Source organism: Vipera berus, assembly GCF_964194415.1.
Source record: "Vipera berus genome assembly, chromosome: 1".
NCBI lineage: Eukaryota > Metazoa > Chordata > Lepidosauria > Squamata > Viperidae > Vipera > Vipera berus.
This window is the reverse complement of record NC_138202.1, coordinates 65,478,085-65,497,305: the sequence shown is the minus strand read 5'-3', so window position 1 is coordinate 65,497,305 and position 19,221 is coordinate 65,478,085.

Here is a 19,221-nt window from a genome sequence, read left to right as displayed (position 1 = left end):
ATGAGGACCCAGATTGTTGGGGGCAATAAGCTGACTTTGTAATAATGCCGCTTGGTGTGTGTGTGTGTGAAAGCCCTAATAAGCAGGCATATACATAGAATGAAGGCTACTGCTAAGCTTGTAAGCCGCCCTGAGTCTTCGGAGAAGGGCGGGATATAAATGGAATTTTTTTAAAAAAACTTGCCACACGCAACTTGCCATGTGCATGAAATATACTTTTATTTTGCTCCTGCAACCAACTCCCTCTTTATTCAAACCAAGTTCTGGTTGAGAAGGAAGCTATTTCAGTGGCTTTCTCTTCTCAAGTAAACCTACTTTTCTTTACTGACCAGCTGTTGCACATCTCTTACCTATCATGGCCTTTAGAAGCTGAATTAGCAATAAAGAGTCAGAAGACTTTCTCTCTGGTGGGGAATAATTTCCTATGCTAAGAAGCAAAGTTATTTTTGCTGTGGTCCATCAGCAACTGAAGCCAGGCATCTTGACTGTTGCTGTAAAGGTGTGCAAAAAAGCCTGCAGTGTGCTTCAAATCACGCCCTTCAGTTCTGAAAAGGCCCAGCTTCAAGAAAGGAAAGGGACCAGCAGTGGAAATTGGCAGGAAGGTAGGAAAATGGTTCCAGTGTCAGATTCCCTCCTCTGTGATCACAGCCCTGTAGCAGTCTTGGAGAATGGAATCTAAGGAATCCTATGGTTCCTGAGTTATTGTCCAACATCCATATAACTATGCTCAAAAAGAATCTTTGTGACACTCAGAGACAAATGTTTTCTCTTTTTTCCCCTCCTTCTTCCAGGAGTCATCTTCTAAATGCCAGAGTTTCTACTTTAACCTCACAATATGATTTTTGAATTTTCAGAAATTCATTTCATTTTTTCCCCCAGTACTAAATGGAAAACAATAAAGACACATTGTTTATGATCGAGCATGAGGTTTTTGCTTTCAAAAGAAGCAGTATATTAATTACAGTGGGACAGTTATTCAAAGTTCAAAAGCTTTTATTCTTAGAACCTTAACTTGTCCTTGGCTCCATGAAATCACTGATGTCTGAACAATTTTATACTTGGTAAGTGGAAAAGCGTATTCTGAAAGCAGGCAACAGTAAAGTTCTGTTGGTGAGATTGTTGCATTGACTGGTCCACATATTAAAGGCATCTTTATTTTTATAGCAAAGATATTGGAACAGGAAACATATTTAATTCCAGGGTTATACTATACATTTAAAGTTAAAGGCAACTTTAAAAATAGCTTATAAATTGGACTACTAAACTTAAATATTTTTGGGGGGGATTACCAATTTCAGGACAGATGAAGCAGAAACTGGTCCATATCAACCTAACAGATCCAAATGAGCCAAGGAACTAAAATCAAAGCTGATCTTTCTATAGTGTCAAGAGTTCAATATGATTCTCCAACCTATAATTTGTTGTCAGCATAGGTCAGACATGTCAAACACAAGACCCAGGGGCCGGATCCGGCCCTCAAAGTGGTTTCATGTGGCCCGCGAAGCCATCCTGGAAACAGTGAGGGAACGGCCCCCACTGCCTTGGCCCTGGCCCAAAGACCCTCCTTCTGCCAGAGACCCTCAGATCTGTCCCACTCCTGCCCAGGCCCCCATAGGCACCCTTGATGCGAACGATGTAGAGCGGGCCATGCCCACCCGGTAGGCCATATGCACTCTAGCCACGCCCACCCAGTAGGCCACGCCCACCCAGGCCACACCCACCCAGCCACTTGAGGGCAACCGGTCCTCAATGAAATTGAGTTTGACACCCCTGGCATAGGTAGAGGCCTTTTTTTTGCCTTAACTAAGCTTAATCAATGTTGAGCTGTCTCCCAGCCATAAAACTCAACAGCCAGATTGTGTTCAATTGAACAATCCTTTGTGTTCTGCATCTCCAACATAAAGCAGCTGCATTGGACTTTTTGCTTGCCAAGCCTGAATATTCTAAATATCAATTTAAATGCAGCAGGAATAAACTTGGATCTATCGTAGCTCATGGAATCTTAAAAACGTGATACTGTCAGGATATCTAGTGAATTGTGTCTGGCAAGTAGAGAATTTGGCTCTTTATGCCTCTTCTGCATGAAGATGGAAAATAAATAATGTAGCAGGATATACAATCATTAATAGAACATGGTATGGCTTTGGAATAATACAAACTATTTGGATGATTTCATATTGCACCCAAGCATAGAGAGGAAAACCACTCTAGTCTCTTCCCAAGTTTTCCCCCCCATTTTTTGTCCTTGTTTTGCTTCATTTCTCCTCTGCCCAAACCAACTGTATTGCACCTGGTTTTCATCATTTATTATTGAAAATACACTAAGAGATTTTCAAGAGCCAGTTTGATGTAATGGTTAAAGCACCAGGCTAGCAACTGTGAGATTGTGAGCTCTATTCCTGCCTTAGGCATGAAAGCCACCTGGATGACCTTGGGTTAATCACTTTCCCTCAACCCCAAGAAGGAAGCAATGCCAAACTACTTCTTAAAGGGTCTTATCTGGAGACTACAGGTATCAGCAGTTAACCCTGACTTGAAGGGACACACACAGAAAGTGATACAAACATTTCACACAGAGATGATTTTTTGGAGATTCCCTACATATCTGTCTTATGAAAGGGTGGAAGGCAGTTTGGATATTCATAGTGTTTCCCAAATCTATGGGGATTTTCTGTTTAGGGACTGGAGTATAGCATATGGTAGGAGAAACAGACCAAGCACATCAAGAAGGCACCAGACTGAAAAAGAAGGCTCTATTGTAGCATCACAGCACTGGGAATATCCCTGCCCAGTTTGCTTTTGCAGTTAAGGTTCTTCATGTAACAAAATCCAGTCAAGCAGCAAGCCAGGCTGTAAAATTATCGGTTTCTTTCATGCTTCTTTCCAGTTAAGGCTTCAAAGTGAATGCTCAATAAAATCTTTAACATAAATTTATCATTAATTGAATAATGGTTCTAACAAGGAGGAAAAGTAGCCAAATGACTTTGGCAGTGCAGAAGTTATTAATTGTCATTTAAATATAAGAAGGTCAAAAGAGAAGATTCACTCAGCTGATCTTTTGCTCCCAGTTTTTATCCAATACAGACTTTGCTAATATATTTCATTTTAAAGCACTTCCCCATAAAACAAAGCACAAAACAATTCCCACCAATATTAGACCTCTTCTGAAACACCAAATACCAAAAGTCACCTGCATCTAAAACTGAATTGAATACCCGCTTCTCACAGGTATCCAATTCAGACTGTATCAGATGTCCTTCTGGCTACTTGCATTCTCTATCTCTTTTTTTCTTTAAACGTTTTCAGTAGAAATTTGGCAAAATATCTGAGAAATATATAACATTTGGGTGGTGGGGAGGAAGCAGGGGAGACCTAGTACATATCATTGCTCTGGGGGGGGGGGAAATCTGAATTTTTTGAACAGCATTTTATTTGTTCTGTTAAAGGTTATGGCAGTATCATGAAAATGAATTTTAAAATGGAAGTAGGAAAGCTGCTTACCAATTTCTGTAATGCACAAAGACCCAAAGAGACAAAGGGCAGATCATTAAAAATCCCAATGCACCACGTTTTGCCCTCTCACTGTCATATTTACTAGGGCATGAAGAAAGACACAGGTTAACACTTTGAATGGAATACTGCAACATACTAAAAGCCACAGAAATGTCAAGGAATACCATTTAGTTTGAAATGGTCTAAGACATTAAAAAACAGAAACATTCTGTCAGGAATGCGCAATATAGTTTTGTAACTTACTAGGTTTCTGCCTGAAAGGCCATGTTGTGTGATTCACAGCAGAACTGGGAAGGAGCTGGTTTCAAAGCTGTAATTAAATTAAGGTGCAAAGGGTACATCATGCCTTCTACAAATCAAAGAATCAGATTTTCACCACCACTATCAGTATCACAGTCAAAATAAAGAGCTGTTGCTACCATTGCTGAGAAGCAGGAGCTGTGAGGATGCCCCAGATTGTGCACAGGGTCTTCCTGAGGCAGTGACACTTCATCCAAGACCAACAATGGAAGGTCCTTGGTATCAGAAGGTCCAAACACTCAAAGACATTCAATCTTGCTTGGGTTGAGTAAAAGTCTTTTGCGCCCCATCCAGCCCCTCATAGCTACCAGACATTGGGAAAAAGTATCCAGGTGACCTAGAGTGGAAATATAAAACTGGGTCTAATCAGCAAACTGGTGACACACCTTACCCTAAATGATCCAATGACCTCATCTAGCAACCTCATGTAGAAGTTAAATGGGAGGGAAGAAAAGACTAAGTCCTGAAGCAGCACACAAAGTAGGGGCTGCGGATTTGACCTCCTATCAACACTGACTGGGACCAGCCCTGGAGAAAAGAGGAAAACAGAACAGAGAGCTGCCCACCCCCAACTCCCAGAGCTGGTACAGAAGGATGCCATGATTGATGGTACTGAAAGCTGCTGAGAAGGCATGCCATATTAATTGGACACACCATATTTTATAAAGGAATAATGTAACTCATATTCCATCCTCTTGTGTTATACGGTGGCCTTTTAAAAATAAAAATAAGTATCCATTTCCTTCATCCTTCGGTAAAACGTAGAGACATTTAATCAAGAAGAAAATATTTCTAGTAGGAAATATTTTCATTTCATTTCATTTTATTATATTTGTATACCGCCCTTCTCCCAAAGGACTCAGGGCGGTGAATCTTTGTGTGTATCTTTCCAGCAGTATTTGATTTAAAACTGCTAAAGTCATTAATTTTTTGCTTTTAGGTGGATCAAGGCCCAAATCCTCTAAAAATATGACTGTACGCCTCTATTCGTCTGTTGATCATCTGTGGTGGACTCTCATATAGAAGGGCTATAAGCCAAATCTTCTGAAATGAAGAAGCCAATTTAGAATTCAGCACATGAACACATATCTTGGATGTGACAATTTTCAGAACTTGCTACAGCATCAATTTTATTATGTTTACTAATCCTACAGGAAACAGAGCAGCTTATGAATTCATAACATGAAGGAAAACTCAGTATGCAAAATCAAAATCCAATCCCACAAAATATGCAAAGAATATGTTTTTGTCATTTCATTAAGAGAATCTCTGTGTCAAACTATTCATCTTTTCACAGTCTTCTCTTCCTCTTTAAAGCTCTTTCTGTATTTGCTGTTTTGTCTGTGGATGTTTTAAATTGTTCGGTTTAATTCTAAGTTATAATTTTCTAGTACTACTCTTCCTGACCACAATGACAGAAATTTCTACCATATGCTGATAAAATGTGTGGAATCTGAAAACACACTTATTCATAGTCTGTATATTTAAGAAGGAGCTACAATTTTTATTATTTCATCACATGCATGTTTTCACAGTTATTAACCTATATGAAGTTCATATATTTTGGGTAGAGTTCCAATCCCAGCAGAGAATAAACAACATAAATATTAGAGATGAGCACATTACCCCCCTCCATCCCAGAAGCAAAATAGGAAGAGTTTATGAAGCAGCAAAGCAAGAGTGGGAATAATTTGGCTGCTTTAAAGATTCAGAGAGAGGTATGTCCTCTTATGAACTGAGAAATATTCATTTTTGTAGGATTTGTACAGCCTTCATACTGATTTATTTCAGAATAAACTTCAGTGAACTCAATGAATAAGTAAGCACCATCTAGGAATGCTCCATGTGTTTTACTATGTTCTCTCTATATAGAACAGTTATTAGTACAATTATAAATGTGTGTCTTGGCTTTATGGTTATTTTTTTCTATAATCTTTTATTTCTAATAATCCATAAGGGTTTTCAGTCAGCAATATACAAAGATCTTGTCTTTTGCAGTGATGATGTGTAAGAACAAAGTTCCATGATTTTATTTCTACTGTTTGTCCATCCGTTCCTGCAAAAAACCTCCAGTTTCAATTTATTAATCTTTAAAAAAAATCTTCTTAATTTTTAGAATCTATATATTTTAATTTAAAACTTTCTGGCTTTTTACATTTCCACAAAACGGAATAAAATGTCTACTTTTGTTCAGATTTCCATCATAATTTTGAGATACTTTATACATTTTAGAATAGTGTTTCTCAATCTTTTCTTCACCATGGACCCTCTTTAAATACCTTTTGTGGCCATCAACATTTAACTCAAGATTTAAATCATAACATTTCATCAAACCTTTCCAGACCCCTACAGATCTGCGGACCACAGATTGAGAAACATTCTTCCAGACAATTTCTCTGGTGACATATATCTGACAACGTTCTCAGCTTTAATAGGTTCATGCTTAAAACCTGCAGACATACTGTGTTTCCCTGAAAATAAGACCCAGTTAAGATTGTCAGCCAGACAGACGCATTTAGTACCGTATTTCCCCGAAAATAAGACCTAACTGGAAAATAAACCCTAATGCGTCTTTTGTCACAAAAATTAATATAAGACCTGGTCTTATTTTGGGGAAAACATGATAACTGATTACTATTTTTTTTTAAAAAAATAATACATTATATTATTAATAGTATAAAATGTGTAGTAGTAATCTAGAGTGGTGGGGAAGGTGTTGAAAAATTAACACCATTAAAAGGTGTTGTCCCTTTTAAGGTGCAATGGTTGCTGCAGCTTGATTGTAAGACTCTCCCCTGAGAAGAACAATTGGTTGTCTGGTTTGTCATAGTCTTAGTCTTAATTTTTCCCAACTTTATACAGTATATATGAAAAACTCAAGGAGGCAAACATACCTGATATTCCTGCCTCTTATTTTTCCCACAGCAACAGACTTGGGAGGATTTTAGTCATTATTGTGAATTGGGGAAGAACAAATTGAGGCTCAATTGAGCTACATGGCTGTATTTTTTTTTAATCCCATTTATATCCTGCCCTTCTCCGAAGACTCAGGGCGGCTTACAATCTAAGAAGCACAAACCAATGTGCTTAGCAATAGCCTTCATTCTATGTATAGTATATGCCTGCTTATGAGGGCTTTCGCCCCCCCCCCCAGCGGCATTTTTTACAAAGTCAGCTTATTGCCCCCAACAATAAGGCATTTTACCTACCTCGGAAGCATGGAAGGCTGAGTCAACCTTGAGCCTGGTGGGACTTGAACCTGCACTAATTGCAGGCAGCTGGTGTTACTTAAGGAGGCATTAGCCCACTGCTCCACCAAGGCCCTTTGAGCCTCTGTGGGTCTTCATTTTTGGACATGGATGGGGTTGCACTTTTTCATTCTACACTGGCGCACAACTTTGAGATTGTCTTGAATTCACACCTCTTGCTCACTGAGAAAGTGGCAACTGTGGCCAAGAGAGCCTTTGCATGGCTAAATCTAGCATGCTGATAGTGTACTTCCCTAAACCTAGAGTTGCATCAGACAGTATCTCATGCCTTAGTACCCTCATGAACGGATTACTGTAATGCACTCTACAAGGGGCTGCCCTTGAAGACCACTCAGAGGCTACAGCTACTATGTAATGCAGTAGCATGGGTAGGGATGGGCCTGCTTTATTATGCCTATTTTACCTCACTGTAATTTGGTTTCAAGGTGCTGGTTATTATGTACTGTATAAAGCTTTTTATGGCATAAAGGTTTGGTGACTTTAGGGACCACCTGTCTCTATCCAGTGTGTGTGTCAACGCTGCTAACATCGAATGTTTTTGCTTTGACAAAAGATGAAGAAGCAGCTATTTCATATTTAAAACTTGTGTGTTACTTTAGAGCTAGAATCAGTTGTTGCTGGGGGGGGGGAGGAGGAAGAATGTCTTTCAAGGCTGTTTTGAAATAAAAGAAGATAAGAATTTGGTGGGTTGTCAAACAGAGGGGAAAACTGACCCTTCAAACTAATTGGAGAATGTGATTAATGACAGCAATGACCGCATTTGGCGGGAAAGCCTGGTTTAAATGAGTTTGACAGCCCCGGGCTATGGCCAGCTCTGGTGGTAAGCCAGGGTTTAAATCTATTGGCCACCTGCACTGGCAGGAAGCCCAGGTTTGAATCCATTGGTTGGTATTCACCTGGGCAGGTATAAAGGTATGCCAGGTAACCCCCTTTCCCCAGCTTTGTCCCTGACCATCAATAAAGAAGTCTCTTCACCCAGCCGAGTGTCCGTCTCTGTGTGTGACCATGCTACGTTACACCTAGCAAGCTTTGCCAATGTTATAGGGCTCTAATAAAAGACTTTTAAGGTAAACAATGACTCAGAGTCCTTTGAAGAGCTCATTCCCACTGGAAACTTGACAGTGTGTATGTACAGAGTGGGCATGTTTTAGTTCTGATTCATTGAGCGTGGTCATCTCGTGGGATCCAGGAAACCTGCTTTCTTTGTTGTAATACTTGTCTCTGGAATGATATCCTCTGAGGGATCTGGATGAGCCCTACCTGATGATGTTTAAGGAAGCTATTAAAGACCTGGCTATTCTCCCAGGCTCTGGGCAGAGGGAAGGCTGAGCCCCTGCTGGATGTTTTATTATTATTATTATTATTTTATGTGGATTTGCTTGCCTATCTAGAGGTTACAATTTTAGTACAATCAGAAATCAGAGAAAACAAATAAAAATAACATAAAATAACATTTAGATATCAACAATGTAGGAACAGCCTAAAAAGTTCCATACCTGGGTAAACCCCAGATCATTTTTTTTGGTAAATGACCAATGTTTCTATGCAAAGCTTTGCCGCACTAAATATGATAAATATGTTCTTGAGTAGAAAGTCAATGTAGACTTTCTCAGAACAAACTGGGATGTGATAACAAAGGAAAGAGAAGGTTTCTTCAACTGTCATTAGAAAAGAAACAATGTAGCAGTACATAAAGGATGAATTCAATAGCACGTTTGGCAAGTTATAGTATAGGGACTATATTAAACTTCAGAAGAGTTGAGGTTAAGATGTCAAACCTGGCTCTAAATCTTTATTGAAATTGGGAAATGAATGTTGGATTATAACTACCAGCTTATTATCTAATTTCTGTTTGCTCTCTGATTAGCTCTGAGAGCAGGTTAATCTCATTTTGATATTTGATATATAAAAGCTTATCTCTGACTATTTTTTAGCCTCAGTAAATTCTAAGGGATGTAGAAAGTCTTTAGGAAGGCCGCATGGTAAGAGGTGTCTCAAAATTGCTTGAGACCATGACAACTGAACTTGCTTGGATAGGACAAGAGTTACCAGCCTTTTTGAGAAAGGACAGAATTTATACCAATAGTTAATAATTAACAACCATTCTTACTTTAACCTTCAACAGGCCAGTCTGTAGCCTCAGAGCTCCAATGAATATACATTAGGGGATTCATGTGCCACTCTTATAAACTTAAATTTTTCACAGACTACAGTAAAGACATCTGTGAACCGTAGAACAGCTGAGCTAGAAGTCAAAAAACTAATACATTCAAAACTGCATAAATATATTCCACAACTTTTGATTGGAAGTTTTGTTTTAAATAGCTGAAGTTCTTAGGGTCTTTGAGACCACAAGATCCACGGATATCTACATTATCTTGCTACTCCTGTTAAATTGCGTGCTTTCCATGACTCCAAATCCTGGAACACAACATCAAAACTTTTTAAATTCCTTAGGTCGCAGTATTAAGTCAGATGCAAGCTTGCTAATAGCAAAGTCTACATAAGGAAAAGTTTTAGGTTTATCACTAGGTTTCTCAGACAGGTGAATATAGAACTAAAATATGATTAATGGTGGAATAAACCTAAAATCTTTCAGCTTCCATTCTAAATAATGACCAGAAAGCTTGTTTGCTATTCTCTGCTTTTTTAAAAAGAAAAAAATGAAACAATTATTGCCTCACTCCAGTATTAAGTTATGTTTCTAGTTTGGTCTTCAAAAAGAAAAAGGGAGGCCAGAAGACAGATAAGAAGCAATATTAGATTTCAATATTCAAGGCAGAATATAGCTATTGCCAAGAGCCTTGCCTAACTTCAGAGTGCCTCCTCATTTTGGGCACTCAAAGAACTCAGGAAAAAATTGTTAAGCTGCGCAACCACAAATGCTTCCATCTGGGATTCGTAAAAAGTTCTAAAATAGATTCTCCCTTGACTTCTGATTTAGTAGGTGAAAATAATTGCCATTTATTTGCCCAGATGCAATATGTCAAAATGAGGTGTTTTAAAGTTTTGGCTGCAGAAAACAGTTGTTCCCACTATTTCATTAAGACCTATCTTCTAAAAAAAAAGAACCTTTCATAAAATTTTAAAATTTGAATAATAAAGAGGCAGATATTTATATGACATATTTATTATACTGCCCAGAGTGGTTAACTAGGTCTCTCTTAACCTAGTTGCATGGACATAATCAATAAATTCTTTAGCTCTCTCTCTCTCTCTCTCTCTCTCTCTCTCTCTCTCTCTCTCTCTCTCTCTCAATATGTTCCTGAGAGCTTGAATGAGAAATATATAATATCCAAGTGCTTCCAACCTACAATATCTCATTAGTTGGTGCATCACTTCAGCAGGGGTCCCCAACCTATGGACCATGGCCTACTACCGGTCTGTGGCCTATTCGCAACTGGGCCATGTGAATGGCTGTCTGGTGTGAGCACACACAGCCCTACTCACTCGAGCATCACAGGCACTTGGACCTCACTTGTGTGAGCATCACAGGGGCTTGCAGCTCCACTCGCGCGAGGGTCATGAGTGCTTGGGGCCTCTTCCATGCAAGCGTTATGGGTGCTCAAAGCTCCACTCGCATGAGCAATGGGTGCTCATTCATGCGCAGACGTGCATGTGCCTGCCCCTCCCACAAAACCATCCCCTCTTCCCCCTCCCTTCCAGGCTGCCAACCCAGAAATGTTGGGGAACTCTGCTTTAGAAACCCCAGTTTTCATTTCACTTAGCACAGTTGGGGAGTACATAGCTGCAGCTTGCAACGATTCAAATGAGTAAAAGCAAAATTAAGTGTTCTTCTTTAATTGCAACCTTTAATTCCTCTGGGTTCCCTCCAGTGTGCAATCTTCAAATTCCCATCCTATCATTACTTTCTTTTAAGAATTAAAAGCAACAGCATGTTCCCATGGGAAGGATTCTTATAATTAACTTTAAAATTTTATTTCAAATCCATCTGAACCCGTCGTCTGTTTATAACTTCCCAAAATCAATGTTTTGATCACCTCTTTGCTGTTGATTCAAAAAAAAAACTTTTTATGTCTTTAAACTTATGTTTAAAACTTCTTTCACTGAGAGTTAAAGGAAACTGTCCAAGGATGTGTTACAGAGCCAATTGATCAAAAGGTTCTTAATAGCTGAAAAGCAGTTACGGAGCAATTTCCAAAAGTGATTAAGAAATTAGACTTGTACAAATTTATGTCTGTGAACTTGGTGGAAATCCCTCTACTCCCAGCTGTTCAACTCATGAGCCAACTGCAAAATCCTCAATTGCTGTAATTTACTCACAAGAAGCAGCTGCTCTCTCTATATATAATTTGAGGCAGTGAATTTAGCTAATATTCTGCCTCCCCTTTTTCCTACAACAATAATCCTTTTAGGTGGGTTGAGCTGAGAGTATGACTGGACCAAAGTCAACCAGCTGGCTTTTGTGCTTAAGAGAGAACTAGAATTCATAGTCTCCTGATTTCTGGGCAACACCTTTAAACACTGTGCCAAACTGGCTCTCTCATGGACTCCTCATTATTATTCTGCTATTAGAGATCCAATTATAGACTTCTCAAAAGAGGTAGGTCTTCAGAAATCAACTCTGGATTGATTTATTCTATGATCCATTTGTTTGCTTTCTTGGCTGCCCATGTTATTATTGGTAATCTTCTCCAAAATCATAGTTTAAAGGCCCATTGTCCCATCCATTGAGTGTCACAAGAAAGTCATTCTTTACATTATGTTAGGTATAGATACATGGCATCACAACTAAATCTCTTTTCCAAAGCATACATTGTTCCCTACCAACTGCTTGGTAGTATTAACTGGTGTGGGTTTTTTTCCTATGATGAGATAATGACAGCGATGGTAGTAATAAAAAATGTTCCCAACAACAGGTTAAAAAAACAAGCTTTTTACATGAACCTGCATATCACTAGTAAGTGCATGTTTTATTTCAAAGGCCATGTCATGGTTCCAATTAATGAGACAGTTCAAACAAAATTCAGGCATTTTTTATCTAAAAAGTCTTATTAATGAAATGCAGCATCGACACTCATGGATGGATGCCAGAATCTGAAATCTCCTCCCCTAAGCCCATCATATCATACACAATTCCCACCCTTATTTACACATCATAAATCACATTATCCAATTAGTTTTACATATGAAGTTTCACTTCCCTTTCTGTGCCCGGCTATTTCTTATCTTCTCAAAAAAGCCGTTTGACATTTCCCTCCCTTCTCCAACTCAAAGCGAAGCAGTTTAAACAAAAGGCTGGCTTTTATATTGTCAGTGCAAAAACATGTCAGTGTTTGCAGCATTGACAGGCCATTTTAAAGAGGACAGAATGTTTAGCTCAGATTGGTTTAACTGTAAGGGAGATGAAGGGACGCTGAGTGGGTTAGGATGCTGAGCTTGTCAATCAGAAGGTCGGCAGTTTGGCGGGTCGAATCCCGAGTGCCGCGTAACAGAGTGAGCGCCTGTTACTCGTCCCAGCTTCTGCCAACCTAGCAGTTCAAAAGCACGTAAAAATGCAAGTAGAAAAATAGGGACCACTACGGTGGGAAGGTAACAGCGTTCCATGCGCCTTTGGCGTCTAGTTGTGCTGGCCACATGACCACGGAGACGTCCTCGGACAAGCGCTGGCTCTTCGGCTTTGAAACGGAGATGAGCACCGGCCCCTAGAGTCAGAATAGACTAGCACGCATGTGCGGGGGAACCTTTACCTTTACCTTTAAGGGAGATGAACTACACGAATATGTCCTATTATTTTCTTCATATATATTTTCATGAGAGTTATATATTTTATATTGTTAAATGACTAAATCCACTAAGTTTCTCGACTATTCAAGCTTTGGGATTATTGTGCGCTCTCAGTCTAAAAGAAAAGCTGCTTGGGATTTCCTGAAGCCCTAATCTTCCCAATATAATTTTCCAGATAATCCAAATAGTCATTTTGAGAGTTGAACAATATTGTAAACCACAAACAAATGGCTTACATGGGCAGTAGAATCAGATGGCAATGCAGAATTTCTCATAACTAAGCCTTTCACTTCATTGTATCCTGATAATACAGACTTAATACCTAACACTGGATATTTCTGTGTCTTCCTTTTTTTCTTAAAAGAGGACAAAGATTAGTAAAGGAGGGTGTTTTTATGAAGGTTCTGGGCACTGTAGAGTTCTCCAGTGTCAGGATTATTCATCTCCGCTGGGTCAAATGAACCTGTCAGTTCATTCTTATTCTAAGAAGTCCATAAACCTTTTCTTTCTGAATTCAGTGAGCATAAAAATCATACTGCTAGCTTACTTAAAAGGGCATTTTATTTACTTATTAAATTTATTGGCTTCCAGTCTTACCCCTGGGTAACTTTATGCAAAATAAATTGACAAAACAACCATATATTTTGTATTCCATTACAAGAATATGCTCTCTTGACAACGGCATGCTCGGTGCTATTGAGTGAGCAGTAGTGTAGAGCAGGGGTGTCAAACTCAATTTCATTGAGGGCCGCATCAGCATTGCGGTTGCCCTCAGGGGGCCGGGTGGGTGTGGCCAGGGTGGGCATGGCCTACTGGGTGGGCGTGGCCAGAGTGCGTATGGCCTACTGGTTGGGCGTGGCCAGCTCTACATCGTTCACATCAAGGGTGCCTATGGGGGCCTGGGCAGGGGTGGGACAGATCTGAGGGTCTCTGGCAGAAGGAGGGTCTCTGGGCCAGGGCCAAGGCAGCGGGGGCCGTTCCCTCACTGTTTCCAGGATGGCTTCGCGGGCCACATGAAACCACTTCGCGGGCCAGATCTGGCCCTCGGGCCTTGTGTTTGCCATGTCTGGTGTAGAGGTTAGGATGCCCTTTTCTTTTCCTGGCTTCCATCTTCCATTCCTCATTGTCCTTTACATTCTGGTATTCACTTGTCCCATTCATTGTTGGAGAAAAGTGTAAGGAAGTCTAAAAAAGGCGTGATCTGGGATTCCACCTATAGTTACTTTGGACCTTCGCCTTCAGTTTTTTTCTCCCTCCCCCCCCCTTCCACTCTCCTCTCTCTTATTCTAGGATGAGCATGTCAATTGCTTTTCTTTTTTCATCAGTTTTTCAATTTTGTTTTCTTTTGTTTATTTTCAGCTCCCTCAGTAACATTCTGTATTTCAGCTGCTCTTAGTCACTGATTTTGTTTTTACTTAAGGAAGGTTATTTTCTTAATTAAATAATTATGATGCCTCTTAGCATCACTCAGCCATCACTGAAGATGGGGATGGTGTCAGAGGGAGTTTCCTTCCATTTCACCGGCACTCCTCGTCAATCTGCAACCTGTCAGCTGAACTATATTTAGACACAGCTTTAATACTCTCAGGGACGTGGTGGCTCAGTGGGTTAGGACGCTGAGTTTGTCAATCAGAAGGTCGGCAGTTTGGCGGGTCAAATCCCGAGTGCCGCACAACAGAGTGAGCTCCTGTCACCCGTCCCAGCTTCTGCCAACCTAGCAATTCGAAAGCATGTAAAAATGCAAGTAGAAAAATAGGGACCACCACGGTGGGAAGGTAACAGCGTTCTGTGCGCCTTTGGCGTCTAGTCATGCCAGCCACATGACCACAGAGATGTCCTCGGACAAGCGCTGGCTCTTCGGCTTTGAAATGGAGATGAGCACCAGCCCCTAGAGTTGGAAACGACTAGCATGCATGTCCGGGGGAACCTTTACCTTTTACCTTTAATACTCTCAAAAGATACTAGACCTGTGTTCAGAAGTTGCCCTAACTCAGGGATAGGCAACCTTGGCTCTTTTATGACTCGTGGACTTCAACTCCCAGAATTCCTGAGTCAGCTATGCTGGCTATGCCAGCTAAGGTTGCCTACCCCTGCCCTAACTCAAGTGACTGTTAGGTAACTTGAAAGGTCATTAAGCCCAGAGTTTAAAGCATCTGCCTAAACACATCCAGCCTTGCCCTACCCTGCATTAAGGAGAGCGATTGGATTTCCCTAGTAGCAGGTGATGCTTAGAGTTTGGGGAAGTGAACCCAAGACAACCCATTGATTACTTTGCTTAACTTGCCTAAATTAAATCTTTAAGTACATCACCACTTTAATCAACCTTGTTGAGACAGAATAATTGAGGTTGACGGGGCAGCAAATGTTAAATTGGTAGACTTTAGTGCCAGTAAATGGTGGATTGCATATTTTGGATGGCCATCTAGTTGTAGTGAAAATCACTACTGGGAAATGGATGAAATTTTCCAATATCTGAATTCTTCAAAAACAAAACTTTTCTCTATCATAGAGTCAGTATTCTAGAAGCTTGCTGATTCTTATTAAACAGTTTTTGAGTTTTTAATTATTTCTGTTACTGGTATTTACAAATATATACTACATCTACCTATAAGAAGCTGTGTCTTATTTCTGCTTCATCTCCAGATTATTATTTCCTATGAGGAGATGCCATGCTGACATTTTTCTTTACTTCATGAGTATCATATCATATGATATACAGCTAAAGAAAATCACATAATAAAGAGAGCCTGTGTCACAAAATATATGAAGCCATAAACACTTGTCTCTTTTGTATTTGGGTATTTGATATATTCTATCCCAAGTACATCAGCAAGCATCTAGGTATTAAGTACAAGGTTATCTTGCCCAAATCAAATGTTAATTAAGCACAAATCCAGATCATTATTATTTCTTTATGCAATCCTAAGCAAGTCACTTTGGCTTTTCAGATCCAACAGCATTGCAGGACCCATTTTGTCCCATCTATTGTACAACCCTTTTCCTGTGCTACAACAAAAGATTATTAGACAATATTAGTATGAAAGCAGATTGTCATTTATGGATAAAAAACAATTATTTTGGCTTTTAAAGATTTTCCACACGCAGTTTAAAAAAAGTTATTTGTACAGTAAAATATTTCTATGTATATATAAAACAACACCTGTACTTTTGGGAAATTAGGAATGCTTTAGAGTTCTAGTTGGTTAAACAGAGATTCTTTTTAAAAAATGCAACTGAATTGAATACAAAGTCTTGTTTCACCCCAAAGATGAATAACCTTTAGATTTTTTTCCTTGTTGTTGAGAAGAGTAGTATAAACACCACATACCGATGCTTTCCATGGAAAATGACGAAATTCAGTGTTCGTTGCACTTTGCTAATATTGACGTGTTTGACCAGAGAAAATATGCATGACTTTGCCAAGAGTTAAAAAAAAGTTCCAAGTTAAGCATCATATCTGCAGAGATGCAAATTTGACCAACACTCCAAGCTAGTAATTTTAACTTTTGGTGCAATATTCTGCTCTGTATGTATAAGTGAATATGGAGGTGTATGTGTGAGAAAATTATATATTTGTATAAGTTTCTGTGCTTATTAACTTTGTTAGTTTTTGTTTGGAGACAGATAACTCTAAAATCTAATGAATAATTCCTTCAAAATGTCTATTTAATTTGAACAAATAATTAGCCACTGAAGCAACCTCCATTTTATGAATAATTGTATTTTTCAGCCAAATAATGTTTTTTAGGGGCAGATGCAAAACTTTTATTGAATCTGAAGCAGATGTTGCTTCAATTATTTCAGCATTGCATTTATTACTTCTATCGATAGCTTTCTATCAGGACGACTTTCATAAATTACAGCATCCTCCAGCTGGTGGGAGAACAGAAAAACAAAAGAGGAAAAACTTCTTTGGCAAACATTTTTTAATATAGAATAACAAAGTTGGAACAGACCTTGGAGGTCTTCTAGTCCAACTCCTGTCAAGCAGAAGACCATATACCATTGGTTGTAAAACATATTTTCTACAGTGGATGAAGATACTGTAATAAAGGAACACATTGCTTGACAAATAATTAAATGATCATATCTGCTAGCTAATAAATTTTTTTAAAAGGCAAAGAAATCCAAATGGGAAAGTGAGATTAAAATTATAAATGCAAAAAAAAGTGTGAAATAACGGGCTGTCTACCAAATAGCCAGTACCTGTGCTGCTGTTGTCCTGTCCCTTTAAGTCCTGTCCCTAGTCAGCACAGATTATAAAAGCTGAGGATGTCTGGGAGAAAGGGAAGGCAGTGTGTGTGTGTGTTTGTGAAGCAATCTAAAGCAGGTAGAAAAAGATACTGCCCTCAAGCAATAGGACTCTTGAAGAATAGCAATTGGAGTAGTAGGTGTAGAAGAGGGGAAGAATAAGTAGTAAACAGTGAATACTAGGCTTTGAATATTTGTGTGTGTGTATGTTGCATAAGGATCTGTGTGGTTGTGTTGGCTCTCTTGGGTTTTGGAGCCCACTGACTTGGGTGTATGTAAAAGAACCAGCGACAGAAGGACTTGCAAGTGTAACTGAGGCACACTGGAGCACATAGTCCAAATTTTATTTATCTGATGTTGTAATGCAGCATGGTGGTCAATGACCAAGAAAGCTTAAGGAACAGAGGAACAGATACTGGGAAAAGACAAGTTCTATATTTGTAATCATTAAGGAATTCAGAATAAAATTCTAGTGCCATAATACCTACAATATATTATATCTGTGAGATAGCCATCTCAAGTACTATGCCCAATTTTGATTATCACATGTGCAAAATACCTTATACATGGAGAAACGTTACCAATGTTTAAAAAAAAAACAATACGTGCGCATGATCGTTGTGTATGAAACTTTTTATTCCATCACATACTAGATTCAGAGTTACCTTATGAATAGTTCAGGAATAGCAATGAAGCATCACTGGTATTTATTTGATACTGGATACATTGTCAAAAATGTAATGGAATTCCAAATATTTCCTGGAAATGTAATCAAACTGAGGGTACATTTTTTCCTCTCTGGTGGACATGTAGGAAAGTTAAAAAATATTGGAATGGAACAGATATTTGGATTCAGAAGATTTTAAAAGTAAATGTACAATTGAAACCAGTTTTCTTTCTTTTGGGGTTAATGAGCAAACAGATTGAAAGAACTTATGGAACTTTGTTTTTATATATAATAATAGCAGCAAGACTTTTATATCCTCAAAAGTGGAAGAACTTACAAGTACAATGGAAGGATGGATGGTAAAGCTGATGGCATTGGCAAAAATGGTGAAATTTAAAGCTTTGGTTAAAGAAAAGACTTTGATCAACTTTATTTCCACATGGAAACCACTTTGGGATTTCTGTGAGAAACTGAAAAAAAATGAAATTTTAATTTTGGGATACTCATGATTAAAATTATACAGTATAGGATTATAGAAATAAGGTAGACTATTGTGAACTTTAGAAAAAGAGTTTGATATATTTTTTATTGCTATCTTTACCAAATAAAGTAAAAAAACTCATTCTTTTTCTATGCTCCTTTCTTTTTCTTTTTTTTTGCACTTCTTGCTTTTTTCCTGACATTTCTTTCATTTCAATTCTGTTTCTCCTTGCATATTTATCTCTTATTCTTGATTTTATTTTTTGAAATTCAGCAAACTTATAGAATAGTTCAGGAACAGGACATACACAAACTGAAATTTCCTATCACAAATGTATCAGGATAGCCAATCAATCAGAAGTATAAGAGGCTATGGAATTTAGCCTGAGCTGAATGTTGAAACAGTCAGGAGCGACTGAGCAGATATATTATATTTCTTTGGCACAGTTAAAATTTGGGATTTAAAAATACATCTGAGAACATTTAATCCCAATACCACATGATTGGTTTATAAGTTGATTAGGTAACAGAGTCATAAACAAGCAATAGATTGATAGTAACCATTTGTTTTCAGACAATTTTAGCGGGTTGATAATAACTGTTTTATTGTGTAACATTATTCTACTATTTTTAGCACTTATATATGAGTTCTTTTTTTAAAGGTAAATTTTAAAAATGTAATGCTGATTAGCAACTTCGACAGCTTTAGCTGGAGTTAAGAGAAACCAGTGGAGGACAGGACATCATTGGATACAAAACACAATGGCTATAAAATAAAGCTGTGGAAGACACTTGAAAAGATGCCTTGTAAAGCACTACAATATGAATAAAGTGTGGAGAAAGTTTGGCACAATTCTTTCAAGGGTTTCCCAAGCTGTCTGTATATGCATCTGCACTATAGGCAATATTGTTTGTGGTGAAATAGAGTGACATTGAATCTACATAGCTGCAACTTGAGGGCTGTTCCACAAAAGAAGCTTTGTGAAGATGTGG